We start from the raw sequence: 6004 nt of genomic DNA on the forward strand, positions 1-6004 counted from the left end.
AAAATAATGATATTATAAAGTTAAAAAGCAAACATACTGTATTAACTATTAACGTAAAGCCAGTTACCCAGCACTTAATTGCTCAAACAACATTCATCTCATAGCTTGCAGGTCAGTATTCAGGAGTGGCTTAGCTGGGTGGTTTTCACTTAGGAACTCTCGCAGTGTTGCAGTCAAGATGTTGCTTGGGCTGCAGTCATCAGGAGGCTTGACTGAGACTGGAGGATGTGCTACTGAGATGGCTCATTCACAGGGCTGTTGGCCACATGGGCCTCTCTTTGGGGCTGCTTGAGTGTCTTTACATTGTGACAGCTGGCTTCCCTAGAGAAAGAGAGTAAGATGGAAGCTGCAATGTCTTTGTGACCTGGTCACACTGTGGTTTCTGTCACATTTTAGATGTGAGTCACTGTGTGCAATCCACACTCAAGGGGAAGGGAATTAAGCTCCCCCTCTTGAAGAAAAGTGTATCCAAGAATTTGTGTTTCTGTTTTAATTACATGCACAAACATGGGATTCTTTGTTATAAAGTAGTGAATGGGGATTTGTTTTCAGTTAGAGCCGTCTAGGTGATTAAAGCCAACTTGCTATAGAGAACAGCTAGAAAAGCTGAATAAATGTAAAGAATATCTGTTTAAACAAGGCACTGGGGAGCTGTCCATGTAATCATGAATTAGTGGGCCAGGGTACAGAGATGAGTCTCAGAAAAATATGCCCAGTGTTTGGGATCACGTTTCCCCTGGTATTATTTGCAGAGGGGTAGCTAGTTTAAGGGACCCTTCTGATAACATTGAAGCCAGAGAGATGGGGCCTTGGTGAACTCTCAACAATGGGTTGGAACCCCAGCAAGCTGTACTCTAGTAGTAACTGTGAACCACAAATAGATAATTCTTCAGAGGGACTGTAACTCAGCTTCAGAATTTATTCCCTCAGTTAGAGTGAAATGATATGAGGTTATTTCTGACATGCAGCTAGCAGAAATGAAGATAAGAATTCCCTGGAATAAAGTAATGTCATTTTAGGCTTCAAATTATTTCTACCAACAATTTTGCGCATGCTAGTTATTTTGTAAGTAAGAGTGCACAATCCAATAACTAATACATGAAATAAGGCCACATGAATGAAAACTACTGGATAATAAACACTAGATAATAGAAACCAGCCATAGGGACTCCAGATATTTAAGTTATCAGACACACTTAAAGAATATATGCTTTATGTGATAGACTGTTTGCAAAAATGGCCATGATTCCTCTCTTCCTGCATTCGTGACCCTTTGCAGTGTCACTTTGAAGCTCCTTTCATCAAGATGTGGGATCTGTTTTCCCACCCACTTGAATCCATACTAGCCTTTTGACTTACTTTGACAAATTGTGCCATTTCCAAGCCTAGTCTTCCAGAAGACTTGATTACTCTGCTCTCTCTTGGAAATTTGCTGCAGCCACGTGAAAAAGCCCTAACAGTCTGTTAGAGGACAAAAGATTACATGAAGGCTAGCCAAGGCATTCCAGCCTATAGCCCGCTGCACCTAAACGTGACGGAATCTGGCAGAGATCAGGAGCCCTCCCCCACCCCCACCTGGCAGCCGTCCATAGAGGCATGAGCAAACCCAACCAAGATGCAAAAAATCCCTCACCTGAGTCCAGCGCATTGCTAAACCGGCGGAATTATAAACTTAAACAGATAGTCATTGTTTTAAGCTACTAAGTTTTGAAGGTGACTTACTGCACAGCAAAAACTCAATGGTTCAGATGTATTATATTCAGGGTAACAAAAGACAAGATTGAGAATTTCAATATAGAACTGAAAATTTTTTAAAAATGAAAATTCCATTAATAAAAAACAATTTAAATTAATAGCTCAGTTAATAGGTTCTATAGCATATTAGACAAATAGTTGAAGTGAGAATTAAAAAGCTAGGTCCGAAAAAAAAAGAAAGGTCAGGGAAAAAAAAAGAAAGGTCAGAAGAAACTATGGAATGAAGCACAGAAAGAGAAAAGGATAGAAAACCTGAGAGAGAAGGTGAGGGAGAGAGAGAGTGAGACGGTCTATGTATGCAAATGGGTTTTAACAAAAAGAAGGGAAAGAAAATAGAACAGACAAAATTTTTGAAGAAAAATGGCTGAAATATTTTTTAAATGATGAAAAACATCAAGCCATAAATTCAGTAACACTCTTTCAAATCCCAAGCAGGAAAAATAAAAGACATCATTATATCAGAGAAAAAAACAAAGCTCAAATCTATAAAACAGCCAGAGAAACAAGAATTTACTTCAAGAGTACAGCAATTAGATTGACATCTGATTCTTAACAGAAGCCGTCAAATAATTCTACAAACTTTGGGTTCTATACTCAAAAAAAAGATCCTTCAGGAATAAATGTGAAATAAATATATCTTTACTCAAATAAAAATTAAGATAATTTGTTACTTAGAAGAGTCACTTATAGTAAAGACAATACTAAAGAGTATTCTCTAGGAAGAAGGAAAGTGATTTTAGATGAAAGGTCAGAGATGCAGGAGAAGTGAAGATAAAAATGTGGTACGTTATCAATTAGTATTGGCTGTATAAAACAAGAATAGTGGTATTTTACAGGTCCCATTAAAATATATGACAATAGTAGCGTCTAAGTTGAAAGGAGATTAGGTACTCACTCTTCTAAACACCTTGTAGGTTGGGAAAAGGGTAAAATGTACTATGTTGGGGGTCCCCAGTACTACCTCCCCCCAGGCTCAGTGATTCACTTGGAAAACTCACGTGACTCAGTATTTGGTTGTACTCGTGTCTGTGATTTATGACAGCACAATAAAACAAAGCAAAATCAACAAAGGAAAAAGCCATACATGGTGCTGTCTAGAGAGGAACCAGGCATAGGCTTCCAAGAATCCTTTCCCAGTGGAGTCACAAAAGACCTGCTTGTTTCCTCCAGTAATGAGTTATGACAAAACATATGAAATGTTCTATACCAAGAAAGCTCATTAGAGAATCAGTGCTCATATTTTTATTGGGGCCTGGTCACATAGGACCCACTGCTTAGCACATACCAAAGTTCCAGACTCTAAGAAGGAAAGCAGCTGTTTGGTATGAACCACATTGCTCATACAGTTTTGGTACAGTGAGCCACTCTTATCACTTCTGGGATTGGTGGAAACCCTTTCAAAATCCAAGTTCCTATATTCTAGCCAAGGGCCAACCTTGCAAGCAGGTCTTTGTAAGGAGAGCAGTCCCAATCCAGCTGTGTTAACTCTCCTTTTAAACATACACCAGTTGATACCAGACTTTGATAGTAAGTAGGGGATGCATGTTGTAATCTTTGGGGTAATCACTAAAAGAACAATTTTTAAAAGCATACACAAAATGAAGTTGGAGCCTTACCTTATACCATGTACAAAAACTAATTCAAAATGGATCAAAGACCTAAACATAAGAGCTAAAACTATAAAACTCTTAGAAGAAAACAGAGGAAAAGCTTCACAACACTGGATTTGGCAGTGATTTCTTGGATATGAAAAGATAAGTTAGACTTCATCACAATTAAAAATGTGCATAAAAGGATACTCTCAACAGAGGCAGCTCACAGAATGAGAGAAAGTACTTGTAAATAATTTATCTGATAACGGCCACTATCCAAAATATATAAAGAATGTCTACAACTCAACAATTTAAAAAAACCATAATTTTCAAATGGGTAAAGGATTTGAACAGACATTCCTTCAAAGAAGATACGCAAATGACCAATAAGCTCATGAAAATATGCTCATTATCACTAGTCATTTAGGAAAATGCTGTCAAGACCACAACGACACAGCACTTCACATCCATTAGAATGGCTATTACTAAAAAAAACCCACAAAAAACAAAAAACCCAAACAGAAATGACAAATGTTGGTGACGATGGGGAAAATTGGAAATTTTGTGCATTGCCAGTGGGAATAGTGCAGCCACTGTGGAAAATCGTATGGCAGTTCCTTGGAACATTAAACATAGAATTACCATATGATCCAGAAATTCCACTTCTGGGTAACTGGAAGAACTGAAAGCAGGAACACAAACAGATAATTTGTATACCCATGTTCAAAGTAGCATTATTCATAAGAACTAAAACGTGGGAGCAACCCAGAGATCCATCAGTGGATGAATAGAAAAAAATGTGATATATGCATACAATGGAATATTATTCAGCTTTGAAAGGAATGAAATTCTGACCTATGGTGCAACATGGATGAACCTTGAAGAATGAGATAAGTGAAATAAGCCAGTCACAAAAGGACGAATACTTTATGATACCACTTGTACAAGGTACCTGGAATAGTCAAATTCATAAAGACAGAAAGTATAGTGGTGGTTGTCAGGGGCTGGTGGATGGGGAGAATGGTGTTACTGTCTGTTTAGGAAGACAAAGTTCTGGAGATCGATGATGGGGATGATTGCAGAACAATGTGAATATACTTAATGCCATAGAACTGTACACTTAAAAATGGTAGATTTTATGTTATGTATATTTTAACCACAGTGTTTCAAAGCTTATAATTCCAATGCTAATTTAGGGGATATGGATTAATAAAAGTGTTTTTTTAATCTGCAAAAGTAGGTAATAAAGGAGAGTAAAAAGAACACATAGAATAGTCAGGACAAATATTTAGTAGGATGATGAAAACCCAACTATGTCAATAATTAATATGAATGTGAATGAACAAAATATTCCTGTGAAGGACTCAGATTGTCAGATTGAGTTTTTAAAAACCAACTCTATAGTATCCCTAGAAACACATCTTAAAAATATTAGGATATCAAAAGATAAAAGGATGGAAAAAGAGCCATGCGGTATTAATATTAGAGTAACTCTAAAGCAGTAAAATTACTGAAGAAGAAATATTTAATTTACTAAGAATAAATAACAATTTGAAATTTGTATGCATCTAATAAAACACTTTCAAATATATAATGCAAATATAGAACTACCAGGAGAAATTGGCAAGCTTACAATCATAATGGGAGATCTAACATACCTCTCTGATAGAAGCAGCAAAAAAAATCAGTAATGGTAAAAATGATTTGAACAATCCAAATAATCAACTTGACTTATTGGACATTATATAGAATATAAAGCACATCACAACGGCAAAGTCTCTTCAGGTCATCTGAAATGTTTCCAAAGTTTGGCCATATGCTAGACCATAAAATAAGTCTCAATAAATACTAAAGGATTGAAAAACAAGTGTGTTCTCTGGCTACAATTCAAATAACCTACAAATCAGCAGTGGAAAGATAAATAGGAAATCCCTATGTTTGAAAATAAATGCCTAAACAACCTGTGAATGGAAGAAGAAAACAGAATGAAAACTAGAACATGGGTTTTAGTTAAAGGATGATAATGAAAATCCTCCACATCAAAACCTGAGAACTTTGTAAACTGAAATGGACAGCCTTAATTCCTATGTCATAGAAATGATACAAAATTTTTGAGCAAAGTACATAACTCAAGAAGTTAGAAGAAAAAACAAAAGTAATAACCCAAAGGAAGTACAAGAAGTGTGACAACTACTGAAATAACAAATATACAGTAAGCGTCAACAAAGTTGATTCTTGGAAAGATGATAGTAATGTTGAGAGACCCTTGATGAAACTAATAAAGCAAAAAAGTGAAAACACAAGGTAATATTTTTCACAAAGGAAATATCACCACAAATCTCAGTCATTGAAAAGATGAGAGGACATTGTGAATGACTTTAACATATTCAAGTTTTTTATTAAATAGGCAACTTCCTAGGAGGATTCAGCTTAACAAAAACAGACACTAGGAGGTATAGAAAACCTTACTAGGGGCGCCTGGGTGGCACGGCGGTTAAGCGTCTGCCTTCGGCTCAGGGCATGATCCCGGCGTTATGGGATCGAGCCCCACATCAGGCTCCTCCGCTATGAGCCTGCTTCTTCCTCTCCCACTCCCCCTGCTTGTGTTCCCTCTCTCGCTGGCTGTCTCTATCTCTGTCGAATAAATAAATAAAATC

Source organism: Ailuropoda melanoleuca, chromosome 2, assembly GCF_002007445.2.
Source record: "Ailuropoda melanoleuca isolate Jingjing chromosome 2, ASM200744v2, whole genome shotgun sequence".
Classification (NCBI taxonomy): domain Eukaryota; kingdom Metazoa; phylum Chordata; class Mammalia; order Carnivora; family Ursidae; genus Ailuropoda; species Ailuropoda melanoleuca.